Source organism: Orcinus orca, chromosome 7, assembly GCF_937001465.1.
Source record: "Orcinus orca chromosome 7, mOrcOrc1.1, whole genome shotgun sequence".
In the NCBI taxonomy this organism is placed as follows: domain Eukaryota; kingdom Metazoa; phylum Chordata; class Mammalia; order Artiodactyla; family Delphinidae; genus Orcinus; species Orcinus orca.
Window position 1 is genome coordinate 93,534,039 of NC_064565.1, and position 19,627 is coordinate 93,553,665.

Below are 19,627 nucleotides of genomic sequence, written 5' to 3' on the forward strand. Positions count from 1 at the left end.
CTCCTTCACTGAGAAGGTACTTCTAAAGTCTTTGAAGTCAAGCCTCTGCTAAAGATGACATAATGCCAGTCACTAGGTGCAGGGGGCACTCACAGGACAGGCTGCTGGACTTCACTGTGTTGGGAAGATCCTGAGAGATGGGGGTGGTCAGTGGGATTGGGGGGAGAGTAGGCTGGCACGTGGAGTTAGACCACCCTAAGACTCCAAGACTTTTTAGTGTACTTATGGGAAGCCACAATTTTAAAAAGATAATAAATTTTAAAAAATTTTATTTTATATCGGAGTATAGTTGATTAACAGTGTTGTGTTAGTTTCAGGTATACGGCAAAGTGATCCAGTTATACACCTTTAAAGTTGCAATAATTTTGTTTAAAGACTGTTGCCTCTTCGTTGGCGTAGAGTAGCTCTAAAAACCACTCTCAGAGTATGAGGGTAAAACCTTACCTCTGAAGCAAACTTCTGTGCCTGCAAATACCAAAGGTGGCTGATGTGGTCCCAGGGGAACCCAAGCAAGGCATCAGCAGCCCTCACATTTCCTTTGGAACAACAGTAATTAGAGCAGCTGGAATATTTGCAATCTCATTGGCTCACTTGCTGGTTTTTTTTAATGCTTAGACTTTAATCTTATTTTCATATGTTTCTGTATAAATCAGACACATATGGCTTGATTATAAATGGTAAGTGGCCACTAGGAGCTTTAGATAAAAGCCTTTCACTAACATGCAGTGCTTGGGTTCTCTGCTATCTGGCTCCAGTCCTGCAGTCCCTATCTCTCTGTGCCCCTCCTCCTGTGTTGAATTTCTGCTCTCCTCTTCCCTCCATTCCAACTGCCCTTCAACTCAGTGGTGTCTATTTATTTACTTAAATCTAAGCCAGTTAAATAAAGCATAATAATAGAACACCCTCCTGAAAAGAGCAGAAAGGAGGGAAATTACATGGCCACCAACAGAATAATAGAAGAGGAGCCACTGACAGAATAATAGAAGAGGGGGAGAAAACGCTTTAAAGAGCTCCCCAGCAGATGTTCTGCCTACTCCTTTGCCTCCTATTTACAGGGAGGCAAACTCTTTTTTAAAAAAATATATGTATTTATTTATTTATTTTTGGCTACATTGGGTCTTCGTTGCTGCATGCGGGCTTTCTCTAGCTGCAGCAAGTGGGGGCTACTCTTTGTTGCGGTGCGCGGGCTTCTCATTGCAGTGGCTTCTCTTGTTGCAGAGCACAGGCTCTAGGCGCCTGGGCTTTGGTAGGTGTGGCACGCGGGCTTAGTAGTTGTGGCTCGCGGGCTCTAGAGCACAGGCTCAGTAGTTGGGTCACACGGGCTTCGTTGCTCCGCGGCATGTGGGATCTTCCCGGACCAGGGCTTGAACCCATGTCCCCTGCATTGGCAGGAGGATTCCTAACCACTGCGCCACCAGGGAAGCCCCGAAACTCTTTTTTTTTTTTTTTTTTAATAGCATCTCCATGCCAAGTCCTCCCCTTTTGTTTGGTGAAATCTTAATGATTTATCCTTGTGTGTTTTAATATTTTTAAGATTATTGATGGGACATATCATGCATGCATAAATATTGTTATAGAATTTCCAGAACACCTTGGAGTGCTAATATAACAGATTCAGTACCTTTCAAGGCTAGCTTTTATTTTGATACATTCTCTCAGCAAGCAAGTAATATTCTCATTCCATTAAGAAATCTTCACTTTTTAAAATAGGTCATTACTGGCAATTTCTTTAGTAATAAAATGTTGGCTGCCACTGTTAAGAAAGTAACTTGAGGAGGAAAAGAAGATATTTCAAATTAGCATTACAGAAGGGGGAGGGGTGGGTGGCAACTTAGTCCCCACTGTGCTAATTAAGTTATTCCAGGTTGCCTCTTGAACAATATGCAGCAAAAGATGAAGGACCTGGATCAGCTGGAGATCACCCTTAATTGTAAACTCCTCCCCAACACTCCAGTAAGTTGATGAAATCCCTCTGCTTCCAGAGCTTTCAGCTCTTCGGATGAAAAGTAGATTTGCCAGAATTTCATTTTTCTGGTCAGATGACTATTAGCACAGCATGTATTTTCCTCTCTCTGGTGGAAGTCTTCTTTTCTAAATGCATGCCTTTTAAAATGATAACAGCAGTCAAGAATGTCATCCTCAGAGAGTGCAGAAGCTCAGGCAAAGAACATCACCAGTGGGCTGAATTCTTATTTCTTTAGGCCACAGCTGGAATTTTGGTGCTCACTGTGACCTCAGAAATAGCCTGGTGCTCTGTCACCCGGGTTCAGCCAAATGCCTTCCTGGTGAAACCTCTATACGCTGCTGCAGGTTGACAGATGGCTCCCAGCAGGTGAGCTTGGGGCTATTAGTGAATGAGATTCTTTCTTTATCTGACACAGTCCTTCCCAAAGACATCCTGTGTCCTAAGAACTTACAAAAGGGATTTGGCAGCTGAGCAAAAGTAAAGAGAAGAGTTGAAGCTAAGAAATCTTGGATTGGCATGAGGTTTGTTCAAGTTAATACATAATCTCTTCGCAAGTGTATGTCGTTGTGCTAAGTGGTGAAGAACTACTATTTGAAGACTGATATTGACACATCACAATTTCCCACAATTGTCAGAGCACTTTTCTACAGATGATTTTATTTAATTCTTGCAGCAGCTCTGTAAGGGAAATAGCATGGATAATCTCTATTTTACTGATGATAAAACTGAGGATCCAAAAAGTCAGAAGTTCTGCCCAGTATTCCACAGCCAGTAGGTGATAGGCCAGGGTTGCAAAACAGCTTTCATATCTAAAGTTTGTGTTATTTTTATTTCAAAGATCTAATTTAACCAAGTTCTAACCAGAATGTTTAGGGAAATAAACTGCTATCATTCTTTCATTCATTGAACCCACTTTCAAATCAGGAAAACAGTAAGCCAGGTAGATAAGGAGATTTCACTGCTTGAAACAGAGGAGTTCATATACTCACAATTAAAGTATCAGCATACTTTTCCATTTTGGGAGTACATACTTCAATTTTTCATTCATTTGATGAATAGTTATTAAGTACTTGCTCCCAGCCAGGGAGTGCAGTAATACAAAAGAGAGTACATACAAAAGAAAATGGCCCCTGGCCATCTAGAGCTTACAGATTAGTTGAGGCGAGGGGGGGTAGACATTAAACAAATTAATAGTACACAGTGCTGCTGGTGGTGTAAGGAAATAGAAGTGTAAATTGCTAATACAATTTAATAATATGGCAGCCTTACTTGAAGTGCATTGTATATTCTTATAGGGCTTAATATTTTTTGTCCTTCATTTATATTTGTTTTGAACTCAAAGTACTATGAAAAAAAATTCATATATTTGATAGAAACCAATGACTTCTAGAATTGAAATAAAGCAGAAAAAAGGGTGGGGATGTGAACTTGTTTCCATTTCAATAAGCTTAAGTAACAACACAAAGTAGTTCATATGAATGCCAAATAAGTGATAAAAACAAGAACCAGGCAGCAGTGGGCATTCTTGGAGGTGATGGGAGGGTGGGGGTGGATCTTAGAGAAGAGGGCTTCAGTTCCACAAGGTGTTGCCAAACCTAGAGGGCGTAAGGAAGGGAGAGAAGAGAGGGAGGCAGGGAGGCAAGAAGACACGGAAAAGAAAAAGAAGAGGACTTTGCAGAAGGGAAGAAAAATATGAAGCTGCAAAGAAAAGGGCAATTAATAGGTCTACAAAATAACTAGTTTAAGAAGCCTGTGAGCGCTTGTGATGGTAGAAAGTTGGGGATAAACTTGAAAAAGTAGAGTATAGTCACAGTATGGAAGCCCTTGAGGCCAGGCCAAGAAACTTAGTCTTTATCACTTTGACAGAAAAGTTTTGAACATGAGAGTAAAATCATTATGTGACATCTGGCACGATAATTTTCGTGGCAGCCTTGTTTCCTTTTGTGCCCCTCCCCACCCAGTCCCTTCCCTTACACCTCATGAACCTGAGCGTCTGCATTAACTTATTCTACCATTTTTAAAACGGTTAGTGTTTGTATAAAAATTAGAAACAAATGAACAGATGGCTTTCTGTCAAGCAAAGAAGTTAGTTAGTTCTTCAGCTGTATCTGATTCTGAGCAGAAAACATCAGTGCAATACATCAGCAAGTGAAAACACTGACAGGTGGCCTCTTGCTCCCCAAGGTTGTCTATATTGCAGTGCCAATTCATGTTAAGAAAATAAAATATTTACTTATTTATTTATCTATTTATTTATTTATAGACACACACACACACAGAGTCAGCATGTGTTAATTTAGCAAAACAAGTTTTTAGCTGATCTCACTGAGCATTATTTCTTTTCAACACTTCTCAAGGAAGGAATCTAAACAGGGCCCTAAAACAGCCACTGGGCATCTCATCATGCCTTGTCCCTCATGCAATGGAGACTTGTACTGCTCAGCAAACCTCCATGTGTCTTCCCTGTTTCTCAGCACCTTGCACTGAGGCAGAGCCGTGTTGTTGGTTCAGTCCAGGAGGCTGTGAGAGGCAGTGAGGTGTGTCCCTTCCATGTTAAAGCATGGAGGAACCAATGCACAGCCCTCCAGATGGCTTCCTTTCCTGCTGCAGCAATCTTGAGGCCATGAGTTAGTTGAGCAATGAGAAGAATACAGTCAGATTACTGGGTCTCCACCAGGAGAGTTACCCTACTCACATCAGGATTTGTATGAACAGTATATAAACCTTTATTTTGTGAAGACTCAGAAACTTGACTGACTTTTCTGACTAATCCAGTCCTTTACCCTTCACCTATTTGTAGCCTATTTTTACTGCCCTGAATTATGTTGAGATTCTTTGGACAAGACTAGATAATTTCTATTGTCACCTTCATGCAGTCAGCTAGTCCTTGGCGATAGCCTGGAGTAGCAGGTTTGGGGATTAAAAGGGGAAATTCTTACTGTCTATCTTACCTAGGTTCTCTGGTCAACTGGAGACCATATGTTCTGAATAGGGCTTGTGTTAACTGTCCTTAGTTCTTTCCAGTGTATATTTTTAAGCATGTTTCCTTTGCAAGAAACATAATGTTCTCCTAAAAGAACTTTGGCAAAAGCGCTAAGAAAGGAAGATCTTTTCTCTGATCTGTCCAACTATCAGTTTGGTTCACTGTGACTTTCAGCTACCCACAAATAACCAGTGCTAATGAACTGCTTCTGAACCTTCAGGGAATAGAAATGGTTTAGTAGTATGTTCGACTAAATGGTTTATGTTGGTAGCTGTTCTCCTATTTCAAGACTGCTTGGATTGTGGATATTTTCCCAGCGGTATTGGCAATTTAGTTGAAATCTTGTTATCCTGGACAAGTGCACTGAATTACATGAACTGTTCAAAACCTCATAAAGCAGATTGATAGAGGTGGAGAATGATGTTAATATTGTTTATTTGAGAGCTAACCGAGTAGGCTAACGCTAGCCAATGAGGTTAAGCTTAGCCGGCAGAAATGCTATTCAGGATTATCCAGCAACTTCAAGCATCTCAGCTTTTAGGTTACCTAACAAAGTCTGTCGAAATGTGAAAAATAACCAAATGATACTTAATGCTAGAATGTATTTCAAAGGTTAATGAAAAGTATATCCTGGTCTGGCAATCCAGGAAAGGTTTCATCATTACTTTGTTGCTTAATGAAACTTGGGTTCTTATATCAGTTGGGAAAACCACGCCTTGGCAATATTTTCTTTACGAGATTCTGAAAGTCTGCATGAATTTATCATTCTAACGTCAACCCTATAGGTGTCACATAACTTGCATATAAATATACCACAGCCAAACGTGGATTATATGCAGCCTAAGTGCATTGACTGCATGTCCTATTTATCTGAGTAACCAGCTGATAAAAGCTGATTTTGTTTATAGCTGAACAAGTGTTTGTCTTGGGTTCCTCCTTAAATGATTCACATCTTACTTTGTGATGCCAGTGCACATCCTGTTCTCTATCATGGGTAGGCAGCCCTTAAATATCATTGTCGACCAGTTGATTTTGTCAGGTGTCAGTCATGATTCTTGACAATGTTCAGACCCAGCTCTAAGAAGCTCTGGAAAGTGGCATAAGCAAACCTGACAGAAATAATGGAGCAGCTGAGTAAATTTCAATTTGTTCAAGAAGCTGAATATACTGAATAATAGATGTGCTAAGTATTTCCAGTAAACTGCAATTTTCATTGGTGAAATACCACTTCTCAGAGAAGCCACAAAGCCTTTATGTCTGAACTTGTCGTTAACCAGAGTTGAAGATCTAAAACCAACTCTCAGGGTCTATAAAGGCTGCAAGCCTTGACTGTTTTCTAGCTGTGTCATGCTGGGAAGGGCATTTAAAGTCTCTTGATCTCAGTTTTCTCATCTGTAAAATGGGGATAACAACAGTTGCCTCCTTAGAGGGTGATTGTGAGGAATAAGTGAATTAATGTATATGAAGTGCTTGGAACATTGTCTGGCACATAATAAGTGCTGTGTAAGTGTTTGCTAATATTATTTTAGGGGTGTTGCAGCCCATCTATATAATATATCAAATACTAAAACTGTGCCAAATAATATTCTTAACAAAAACTGTGTTAATGTAAACCTTTTGGTATGGAATAAAAATGATCACCTCTAACTGCACTGTGTTAATTTAAAATGACTATTCGATTTTATGTGCCTTATGGAATAGGCCATAAGTTCCGTTTTAAAAATAATTCCCAGGGACTTCCCTGGTGGTGCAGTGGTCAAGAATCCGCCTGCCAATGCAGGGGACATGGGTTCGAGCGCTGGTCCGGGAAGATCCCACATGCTGTGGAACAACTAAGTCTGTGTGCCACAACTACTGAGCCTGTGCTCCAGAGCCCGTGAGCCACAACTACTGAGACTGTGTGCCACAACTACTGAAGCCTGCGTGCCTAGATCCCGTGCTCCGCAACAAGAGAAGCCACCACAATGAGAAGCCCACACACTGCAACGAAGAGTAGCCCCTGCTCAACACAATCAGAGAAAGCCTGTGCGCAGCAACGAAGACCCAAAATAGCCCAAAATAAAACAAATAAACAATTAACTAAAAATAATAATAATAATAATTCCCAGATGGCATTTATCTTTTTCTCATAAAATAAAGCCTAGAAAAAAGATAGTCATTTTAATTTTATAACAAACAAAAAAACCACACAAAAGGCTGGATGATGGGTAAATGGGGTATTATTTTTAGAACTAATAGGTACTGGGCAGGGCAGGGTCAACTTTCAAATAATCATCTCATCCTTTGGCCCATAATTCTCCAGTTCTGTTGGAATTAAATTAGTTTTTAAGTGTTTAAGGCTGGAATTTCTCTCATTCATATATAACTATTGAGTTAAATTTTGGAAAAACTTTAAAAGACAGGGGATTATTTTTCAATATTGTTTTTAGTGTTACTCAGATGACAAACATGTTCCTTGATAGCAGGTGTAGGCAAACATTTTCTATAAAGGGCCAGATAGTAAATATTTGGGGTGATACGTAAATATATAAAGGACCACACGGTCTCTGTCACAACTACTCCGCTCTGGCAGTGGAGCATGAATGCAGCCATAGACAACAAGGAAATGAATGGATGTGGCTGTGTGCCCAGAACACTATATTTGGAAAAACAGGCAGCATCAGGATGGACTGGGTCCATTGGCCATAATCAGCTGACCCCTGTTCTTAGAGAATTCCTATTTTTCTTATTTTTACTAGAGTAAAGTATACATGCACACATATATAATTTTGTACTTGCACACATACATACATGTGTGTGCACATTAATTTGAAAATCATGAAGATGAAGTGAAAAAACTATGCATGTTAAAGAATTTAAGGAAAAGAAGGAACTTAAAGAAGAAATAAAGGATGATATTTTATTCAGTATTCATTGATTAATTACCCAAAAACTCTTTCTTTCTGAACAAGGTCCAGAGCTGATTTACCATTTTCTTTTTGTTCTAAAATCAACTTGTGAGGTTTAATTTGCTTTTGATCAAAACTACCCTTAAAAATTCTTTAGTCTTGCTATATGTATAGCATTCTCCAACTTGCTATTTTCACTTTACGTTTCTGTTTAAACATTTGTTTTATATTTTGGTTATCTTTTCATACCAGTACTCATAACGCTAGTTGATACTGTTTAAAAGCTGCAAAATATTCTAGTCTTCAAATGTATTGTCATTTATTTAACTAATTTATTTATGTTGTTTCCAGTTATTGAAATCATTAACAATTCAACAAAAGTCATCGAGCATTTGCAAAAAGAAAAGTTCTTTAGTCTTGTTACTGTGCATAGAACTCTACATTGTAGAGTCTTGTTATTGTGTATAGCACTCTGTATAATAATGTTATATATATTCCAAATTTGAGAACGACTGAGCTGGACTAAAGGAAAAAATAGCTGTGTACAGAGGTCTGGGTAGTCAAATTTTTTTTCCCTAAAATATCTATCAAGTTATTTGAGGGAATGGAGAATTCTACTGTGTTTCTTCTTGCCTGCAGAATTTTCTTTATTTTTTTTAAACGTTAAGCCTTTCTATCTTTAATATGCGTTAATAGATTTGTTTGCTACTGTACATTGTATGTGGATGCTCACAGATTAAGTAAGCTAATACATGTAAAAGCACTTAATACAGGTCCTGGCCCAGTCAGTGTTTGTCACTTTTGAATCAAAACCTTGTCTGCTCATATCCATATACACATTTTTCTTTGAAGGGTCACAGAGAAGAACTGAGGCACCTGCTTTATGTCTTTCCAAGTTTACCTTTCCTTCTGTGTCTTGAAGAAGAATTACTAGCTCTCAGTTTAACTCTTAGGGCTCCTTACTAGTAGAGCAACATCTTCCTTGAGAACAGGATGGGGTCTGTTTTACCAGATGTGAAAATCGCACAGTCCTTGGTGGAGACACATAGTGATGTGTAGATTTAGACATCTATTGTAAGAGAGCAGGACTTAAAAATGAGGCTCAGCTCTGCCCCTTGCATTTAATACGCTCATGTATTGAGGGCGAGTACACCTGAATGGCTTATAAGGTACAAAACAAAGCTAGTGCCTTCTAGTAATTGTGTTTATTTCAGTAAGAAATACTTTGTATTGTTCTAGTGGAATTTCTAAGCAGAACTACTAATCCAGAATGACTGTTAGGATTCTGAATGTCAAAATAAGTTTAGTACTCTAGACAGAAAATGTAATTAGTTGTTAAAAAATTCCCTTCCATCCTGTGCTGTAGAGAATCAGTGCAGACTAGGCTAGAGGCCCAGTGCTTTAAAGCTTACTGGATGTAATTAACAATTTACCAGGACAAATATATTCTCTTGGGAGAGAATACAATTGCCTACTATTTATTAGCTGAAAACAATTTAAAATATTATTTTTTCTTTTTAAAAGCTTCACTGGAGTGAAGCTAAAAAGTAAGAAAAAATCTGCAACAGGTAGCATTTTCACTTCTCTATTCAAAACACTCAGAAAAGGACCTAGCTCAGTGTATGACTATAAGGAACCATCATGAAATTTATCTCATTGTCTCAGTTACCCAATATAAGAATAAAGCCATGAGTTGAATTTAGTATTGACCTACATGATATAATTGATATACATGGATCAGAGATTAAATTATTAATTTCCTAACTTCTTTTTTTTACAGAAAGAAACCAGAACATATTATCAACCCTTTGAGAACACAATATAACAAACTTTACCATTTTACTACTTCTTTGAATAGGTAAGACCCTATCCTCTCTACAATAAAAGAGTTAACCCACAATTGTGGAAACTAAACCTTTGTTAACCACATTTTTTAAAAAATCTTTATTAAATAAGTATCAATTCATTTTGATAAGGGAAAAATATACATGCATTCTACAGCTAATAGACTTAGGATTATTAAAATAGCATTTCATAATGCTTTGAATGATTTCATAGTAAATGAATGAAAAAATCTTTCTCTGAAATAAGGATTGAACTAAGCCTGTCTCTCCTGCTATGGTTAACAATACCAATAGTGTCTTCTCAACACTTACTATGTGCCATTTGTGATCCTACATGACTTACTTCACATAAACTAAACCATTTATTCTGTATAACAACCCTGTGAGTAGATATAAGGGTGCCCCTTTTATAGATTAGGGGCATGAGGCAGAGAGAGAGGAGGTAGGTAGGTATAGGTATAGAAGTTCACCCAAGGTTGTATCCTGGGATCTGGGATCAAGGCACTGGAAAGAATGTCAGCCCAGCTATTATTGTGAGGCTAGTTGTGGTAGAAATGCCTAGTCATCAGATTCTTGTTTGTGTTGAGTTGGTTCTCTCTGATTAAGGAAGAAAAAAAGACAATGCACTTACCCAAAGAGATGGCAGGGAACCGTTTATTTTAGGTTTGTACTTGTTACTTTACAGTTGTTGCATGAGTAAATAAAGGAGTGTGTACACTTTAGCTCAGTTTACAAGCAGAAAGAATATTTTCTTTCATGTTACGTCTTTGAACTCAAAATTCCTCTGATAAAAGCAGAATAATATTTCAGAAAGAGTACAGATGAATGATTTCTTATTCTAGGAAATGAAGGCTGCATTTTCATGTAATCTCTTGTTACTGGAAGTACTGAATATCCAGTCTTAAATCCACTGTAGCAGTATGCACTTTTCTCTTTTCATTATTTCTTTATTATTTTATTTTTAATCAAGAAAGCTTACAAAATTTCCAAAGTGAAATATGGGAAATATTATAAGAAATACCTGAGTATCAGCCACATGAATTTGAAAAAATGCTAACATTCAGCTTTGTTGAAATCTTTTCTAAAGAAATAAACCTTTCCCTTCTTCCTAAAATGTGTCGTAATCCTGAAGATGATATAACCTTCCTATGTTTAATGATGTCCTAAATTTAATGACATATATATGAAACAATGTCCCGTATAATCATTTACATTTTGAAAGTTTGTATAAATGGCATCATACTGCAGATATTCTTTTGCACCTTGCCTTCACCCAACATTATATTTAGAGATTCATCCATATTGATACATAAAGATCTGGTTGACTCACTCTGTGGTAAAGTTGACTCATTGTAATGTTTCAATCATCTGGTGCTCAGTATTATTAACTATTATTTCTAAACAACTTTCAGCATTTTGAAGGTTTAATGCTAAAATGGTTTAAGTATGGCTTTCAAAGCTTCTCCCAGATTTCTATATAAGAGATCCAAATATCTTAATATGTGATATCATGCCAATTCTGTTTGCTTCATTTTTTCCTATTAGAAAAGATTTTTTTGTTGTTGTTTTGTTTTTTTGGCTGTAAGGATATTGCTAACTAATGGTACTCATATGTTTTACTGCTTTTGCCATAACACAATATTGAAATTTGTGTTATTTCCCCATAGGTGAAATACTGACTATTCCCAAAAACAATGTAAATACTACCCTTGAAATTTGAAAGATACATAAAAGAAAATCACTTTTGTTTGGCCCATGTTATCTGTTCATATGCCCTTCAAAAATCATGAGAGAAACTTTATAAAAGGATTTTTTTTTAACTTTCTCTATCACTACATTTAATGTTACAATTCGTTTAAGGTAAAAGAAATATCAATATAGAATAATATTTATAGACATAGAATATTTCATAACAATTTTATTTTCTGAAGGGAATAAATTACTACTCTGACGGAGTTGGGAGAGAAAGAAGAGATTAACTAACCCTTGCTGAGCAAATATGAGTACCTGTAAGATTTGATGCAAGCTTGCAGGTCACAAGTGCAATGCAATTTTGCAGATGGGAAATCAAGACCAATATATATTGGGTAACTTACTACCATCATATAGTGATTGCAGAGCTCAGATTCAAATTCATCTCTCTCAGACTTCAAAGCTATACTCCTACCAGAAAAAGAATGGGGAAAACTTAATCTGTTTGATACCTAAATTGCAGTATCATTTATTCCACCAATATTATTAGGATTCATTTATGGGAGTTGAGGGGACTGGTGTTAGAAAAGTAAGGAAGACACAGTATCTACCCAGAGAGAGAAAACAAGCTATTCAACATCATTCTCAATGGTGAAAAACTGAAACCATTTCCACTGAGATCAGGAACAAGACAAGGTTGCCCACTCTCACCACTTTTTTTTTTTTTTTTTTTCAGTATGCGGGCCTCTCACTGTTGTGGCTTCTCCCATTGCGGAGCACAGGCTCCGGACACGCAGGCTCAGCGGCCATGGCTCACGGGCCCAGCCGCTCCGCAGCATGTGGGACCTTCCCGGACCGGGGCACGAACCCGTGTCCCCTGCATTGGCAGGCAGACTCTCAACCACTGTGCCACCAGGGAAGCCCTCACCGCTATTATTCAACATAGTTTTGGAATTTTTAGCCACAGCAATCAGAGAAGAAAAAGAAATAAAAGGAATCCAAATCAGAAAAGAAGAAGTAAAACTGTCACTGTTTGCAGATGACATGATACTATACATAGAGAATCCTAAAGATGCTACCAGAAAACTACTAGAGCTAATCAATGAATTTGGTAAAGTAGCAGAATACAAAATTAATGCACAGAAATCTCTTGCATGCCTATATACTAATGATGAAAAATCTGAAAGAGAAATTAAAGAAGCACTCCCGTTTACCACTGCAACAAAAAGAATAAAATACTTATGAATAAACCTACCTAAGGAGAAAAAAGACCTGTATGCAGAAAACTATAAGACACTGATGAAAGAAATTAAAGATGACACAAAGTGATGGAGAGACATACCATGTTCTTGGATTGGAAGAATCAACATTTTGAAAATGACTATATTACCCAAAGCAATCTACAGATTCAGTGCAATCCCTATCAAACTACCACTGGCATTTTTCACAGAACTAGAACAAAAAATTTCACAATTTGTATGGAAACACAAAAGACCCTGAATAGCCCAAGCAATCTTGAGAAAGAAAAACGGAGCTGGAGGAATCAGGCTCCCTGACTTCAGACTATACTACAAAGCTACAGTAACCAAGACAGTATGCTACTGGCACAAAAACAGAAATATAGATCAATGGAACAAGATAGAAAGCCCAGAGATAAACCCATGCACATATGGTCATCTTATCTTTGATGAAGGAGGCAAGAATATACAATGGGGAAAAGATAACATCTTCAATAAGTGGTTCTGGGAAAACTGGACAGCTACATTTAAAAGAATGAAATTAGAACACTCCCTAACACCATACACAAAAGTAAACTCAAAATAGATTAAAGACCTAAATGTAAGGCCAGGCCTTATAAAACTCTTAGAGGAAATCATAGGCAGAACACTCTATGATGTAAATCACAGCAAGATCCTTTTTGACCCACCTCCTAGAGAAATGGAAACAAAAATAAACAAATGGGACATAAGAAACTTAAAAGCTTTTGCACAGCAAAGGAAACCATAAACAAGACGAAAAGACAGCCCTCAGAATGGGAGAAATTATTTGCAAATGAAGCAACTGATAAAGGATTAATCTGCAAAATATACAAGCAGCTCATGTAGCTCAATATCAAAAAAAAACCAAACAATCCAATCCAAAAATGGGCAGAAGACCTAAATAGACATTTCTCCAAAGAAGATATACAGAGTGCCAACAAACACATGAGAGGATGCTCAACATCACTAATCATTAGAGAAATGCAAATCAAAACTATAATGAGGGGCTTCCCTGGTGGCACAGTGGTTGAGAGGTCTGCCTGCCGATGCAGGGGACACGGGTTTGTGCCCTGGTCTGGGAAGATACCACATGCTGCGAAGCGGCTAGGCCCATGAGCCATGGCCACTGAGCCTGCGCGTCCGGAGCCTGTGCTCCGCAACAAGAGAGGCCACAACAGTGAGAAGCCTGTGTACCCCCAAAACAAACAAACAAATAAACAAAAAACTATAATGAGGTATCACCTTACACCAGTCGGAATGGCCATCATCAAAAAATCTAGAAACAATAAATGCTGGAGAGGGTGTGGAGAAAAGGGAACCCTCTTGCACTCTTGGTGGGAGTGTAAATTGATACAGCCACTATGGAGAACAGTATGGAGGTTCCTCAAAAAACTAAAAATAGAGCTACCATATGACCAAGCAGTCCCACTACTGGGCATATACCCTGAGAAGACCATAATTCAAAAAGAGTCATGTACCACAATGTTCATTGCAGCTCTATTTACAATAGTCAGGACATGGAAGCAACCTACGTGTCCATCAACAGATGAATGGATAAAGAAGATGTGGCACGTATACACAATGGAATATTACTCAGCCATAAAAAGAAATGAAACTGAGTTATTTGTAGCAAGGTGGATGGACATAGAGACTGTCAAACACAGTGAAGTAAGTCAGAAAGAGAAAAACAAATACTATACGCTGACACATATATATGGAATCTAAAAAAAAAAAAAATGCTTCTGAAGAACCTCGCGGCAGGACAGGAAAAAGACGCAGACATAGAGAATGGACTTGAGGACACAGGGAGGGGGAAGGGTAAGCTGGGACGAAGTGAGAAAGTGGCATGGACTTATATATACACTACAAAATGTAAAATAGATAGCTAGTGGGAAGCAGCCGCATAGCACAGGGAGATCAGCTTGGTGCTTTGTGTCCAACCAGAAGGGTGGGATAGGGAGGGTGGGAGGGAGAAGCAAGAGGGAGGAGATATGGGGGTATATGTATACGTATAGCTGATCCACTTTATTATACAGTAGAAACTAACACACCACTGTAAAGCAATTAAACTCCAATAAAGATGTTAAAAAAAGAAAACAAACTACTGAGGATGGCAAAGATTCCTTCTGTCGACTTAAAAAATGCACAACATGAGAGTTGTTAGTTAAGTTTTATTTGGGGCAAAATGAGGACTGCAGCCGGGGAGACAGCATTTCAGATAGCTCTGAGAAACCGCTCCAAGGAGGCAGGGGGAAGGTCAGTATATATGTGATTTTGGTGAAGGGGGAATACATGCAATCAAGCACATATTTTTTTACAGAAGGTTTCTGCTAGTCTTGTGCAGGTTCCTGTTAGTCACGGGAAGCAGAAGTCACCATGAAGGATTTTACTGCTTTTCTAGATCTGAGAATATATAAGAATTGGGCTCATAAAATCGGCTCCTGAGAATATCTAACTATCTGAAGACCTGTCCTGCCTGTTTACGCCACCCCCCACCCCCGCCCCAGAGCACAGAGTGCCTCCTTTCTGCTGTCCACCCTGAACTCCTTTCAGGGGGTGTTGAAAATCAGCAGCTGCAGTACCTGATCTAATCCTTGTAGAGGTAGATGGCAAGTGCCAATGGCGAGTGCCCGTTTGTAGTTGACACTTCAGTGATATCATAAATGTGACTGTTAGATATCTCTATTTTGCTGTGCTAACATTGAATGGGATAATAGGAGTGCAAATACTTTGTAAATGACAAAATCTTTATAATCATGTGCTAATATTACTAATTCTGTAAAATTTAGAATTGAATTTTTCAAACCTAATACATGTAGTTCTTAGTATAAAGGTTGTTATATCTCTCTAACATTTAAGTCTGACTACTTCATAGAATATCAGCATCTTTTTGACACAAAAGTCCCATGTAGACATTTAAAGTGTAGTAAACGACCCTGACGATTGCTTTATTTCTGGCCTCCACTACTTATTAGAGGCATATTATTTGACCTTCTTAAGCCTTATTTCAGATAATAGCAGTAACAAGCTCATCTCTGTCCAGAATCTAATCATTTCTCATTGTCTTTACCTGTATCATTGGAATCTACTCTCTCTCATTTTAGCAAATGCAGTAGCCTCCTGTGCTCAGTATTGCTTTTGTATAATATATTGTTCACATAGTCTGATCTTTTATAAATCAGTTGATATGACTCTTTTGTTCAGAATCCACCAATGACTGCCCCTAATAGTCAGAAGAAAACCCACACTCCTGCTGTGGCCAGGAAGGTGCTATATAAGCTGACATCTTCTACCTCCCTGATGTCATCTCAACATCCTCTCTTTCCCCACTGAGGGCAGAGACTATGTGATGTTCTGAGCTGTGTCTAGAATGGTATCTCTATCTTGGTGGACCCTCACTTTTTGAAGGCCTAGAGAGGTTACTTTGGAATACACATGCTATCTTTCACGCACACCAGTGATGGTTGTTGCCCTTTTCACGATTCTTTCTGTTTGTCTTAATAGAGTCCCTCGCTTCTGGAATGCTCAGGAGCTTTCCTGCATCTTTTTGACACATGATTTTATAGCATTATGACAGAATTTTATTCTACCGATATATAATCTTGAATCGTAATTTATAGCACCAGAAACACAGAGAAAAATTAGCCTTGTGGAAATGAGAAAACCATTTTGAAAGCAGAACATATTTATTTTCCTATTCCACACCGTCTTTTGTCTACATAATACTAAGACTTGCCACAACCTGGCATTGCTTAGATTTTGCTTTATCTTCAGAATAGATTTACATCTTTTCATCATACATCGATGGGTGAAGTTTATCCTTTAAGACAATATTCTGTAAAATAGGCTGATTTTTTTGTGTCATTTTTACAGTATTCCTTAGGAGCAGCACTTGATGAACGTTTACACTGTTGAGAACATTTGGCAAGAGAAAGACAAACAGGAGGACCACAATACCCCAAGAGTTAAGGGAAAGAGAAAGAAACCCTGGTATTTTCACCATCCTTTCCGAAAATAAGTACCTTGACTTGTGCTGATTACTGTCTCATCAGCATTCAGCTCTGGTCTGTGGCGCTCTGTGTGAATAGTTTTAAAGGCAGATTAAACATTCTAAAAATAAAATTCTATTGGTAAATTAGGATATCAGATGTTCCCTTTATGAAAGCCTTTTCTAATCTGCACTATCAGCTGGCAGTCATACCCAGACCCCAAACTGTTCTGGCTCTAACTGAGCAAGGACCTATTCTGGGGTGAGGTTTTGAAGAGGGATGTTTCTTGGTTAACTCAAGACAGAAAGAGGGAGCATTGCCCACATACTCTGGCAGGAGTTAGAATAACAATGACAGTCCTCCTACTTAACAGGCTGAGTCATAAGCACATTCTACTGAGTTCTCTGCAATTCCCAGCAGATTGTTTGGGCTGCAATTCTGTAGGCAGAGGTGGGCACCACCTGCTGCAAAAGGCTCTAGTTCTCGTTCATGAGGGTGCTGTTATTAAGTCTTGCCTTTTAACAGTTTGGCCAGATGGAGATAGGAAAAGACAAAAATTGGGTGCTGATGAGCACTTTTTCTAATGCTTAGAAAAAGTAATAGTTATTATGCATTTAGTTCTTTTATTTGGCCATGACTACAAGTCACTTAATAAGGGAGGCTTACTGTGGGAGGTCTTAAAAGCCAAATCTTGTTGGATGTTTGCCATTAGAAATTTCTGTAGACCTGTTGCAGTAGCCTTTTCTCAGTCAATTTGGGGAAGGAGTCAAAGTCAATAAGTCTACTTTTTGCTTAAGCAGAAGAGGGAAAATTATTTTATGGTCACTGAGGTACTTCATAATGCAAGTGCGGGACTCTCTTAACCTTCAGTATGGGCCTCCAGTACATTTACCTGAAGCTTTCAATGGCCTTTGATGAGCTTCCCTCTTCCTGACTCTTGTATAACCTGACTCTCCATCATGTGACTTTTTCATATAGATAATATCGCTTCTTTTCCCTATTTAAAACTTTTCTATAATATAAAGGTCCAAACTCACTAAAGACCCTTCAAACTAGGGCTCTAAGTAGCCACTTCTGGACAATCTCCAATCCCTGTCTCTTACTCAATTGCCTTTCCTTCATTCTAACCACAGCAGACTACTTGTTGTTTCTTCAACTTAATTATTTCTTTGTACACCATGTTTTTCTCACATTACTTATTGCCTTTGTTATTTCTGCGACTTCTGCCTAAATACTCTTTTTCCTCTTGTCTGGCTTACAAAAGCTTATGTCTTTTCAATTCAAATGTCATTCCTTCTATGAAGCTTTCTTCTCCAGCCTGAAAAGTAGTATTAATTGTACCTTTTGAGGGAGGAGGCCATAGCCCTTTAAGTGTATCTAGACTACAGAAAAATCATCTTGCTGTGTAATTATTTTCATCTGTCTTTCTCCCCAGCTCTGTGAAGTCCTCAAAGGCAAAAGTTTTGTCTTCATCATATTTGTGCCTCCAGAAACGTGTTATTCGATGTGAAACAAATTAATATTGAACAAATTGTTAATAGCTAATAACAACAATAAATAATGAGTAAATAATGATTGAAAGTGTGAGTAGGTGGTATATAAATGAGGGGTTAAAGAGGTGAAAAACAAATGATCTGTAGCCCAAGGTAGCAGATTTACAAAATAGGTTTTATGACGGTAGTTGTATTTTAATTGTCATTTCTCTTGTGTGTGTGATTGTTTGTTTGTTGTGGATAAGAAAAAAGAGTATGTTTATAGTCAGAAGGAAGGAGGAAGCTGACACTGTGATTCCAAAAGGGAATATTTAAGGAAACAAAGCTTTGGAGGAGGTGGGAAAAGATCTGCTAAAGAACAAGTGGAGATATTAATATTAACAAAAGCAAGGGCCACCTGTTCTAAGATAAAGTGAAGACAATAAGGGAGGATGAAGAAGGACTGTGGAGACAGGAAATAGACCAGGTGTAAAGTCTTCTATCATCTCAGGAAAGGCAGTGCTTTCACTTTGTCCTTGGCAAACATCAAACTGTCCTAAGATTCTCTGAAAATGATTACAAATTCTGTCTCCACCTTGGCCTCAAGGCAGGCATTTGAATAGGACCAACCTGAAGGCTGGGCTCTTGGCACCATCCATACCAGGAAAAGTGAGGGGCATGAAGAAGGTAATTTAGGAAGAGCAGCAGGAAATGCTCTTGCCTCAAGTTGACTCTGTCCCTTCTCCCACTCCGACACCCATGGACTGTCCTAGTGCTGTCGGGATTTGCTGTGTAGGCAACAAATGGAGGATAGTTACTGAAATTTCTTTCATTTAACCCTGTTGCTTCTATTAGTCTCATTCTTTTTTTTTTCTAATCTCATAATATAGTTCTTCAAACTTTTCTGCAACTATATTAGTTAGGATTGGCTAGTTGCTAAAACAAGTAGATTCAGAAGTGTGTTATCACTTTATTTCTTGCTAATTTAACAGTCCTAGCTTAGTGTTTGGGTTGGGAAGCTGTCTTCCCTCTTCATAGTCAACTAGGTATCCAGACTCCTTTTATTTGTGACTTTGTTATTGTCTCCATCCAGCTGGTAGAAGGGCAAAGACCAAGGAGGAGCACATGGAAATGTGTATAAGTGAGACCCAGCAGTGAACATATGACGTCTTCTCACATTCCATTAGAGCTGGGTCATGTGACCACATCTAACTGCAAGGGAGGTTAGGTGATGTAATCCTGCTGTGTGCTGAGGAAAAAGAAGACAAAGATTTTGATAAACTGCTAGCAGTCTCTGTTATACCAAAAGAAAATCTGTCTATGGAATTAATATATTTGAACATATGGATCAAATAGTTCAAGCCCTGACAAGAATAGATGCCATTCATACCATAGAGATAAAACTATGAATCATAATCTCAGTATCATGTTAAAATAGTAAATATATGAGATACTTCAGTTTATCGAAGTTAATTCATACAGTAGTACACAAATAAGATATTTTTTAAAACGCTCCTTATAGAAATAAATGTTG

At 38.2% G+C, this 19,627-nt stretch overlaps 1 protein-coding gene across 42 annotated transcripts in view; it reads left to right on the plus strand.

The window, feature by feature from the left end:
- Nucleotides 1–19,627, plus strand: part of MAP2 (microtubule associated protein 2) — a 277,803-nt gene that overhangs the window by 163,376 nt on the left and 94,800 nt on the right. For 39 of the 42 annotated variants that reach the window (XM_033428408.2, XM_033428456.2, XM_033428400.2 and 36 more), the window contains exon 3: nucleotides 9,618–9,695. The exons of 2 other annotated variants lie outside the window; for them this stretch is intronic. The gene's annotated coding sequence lies outside the window, so the exon portion shown is untranslated. Of the gene's footprint in view, nucleotides 1–9,617; nucleotides 9,696–11,348; nucleotides 11,542–19,627 lie in introns of all 42 variants that reach the window. One more of the 42 variants, XM_049712099.1, reaches the window with a different exon arrangement.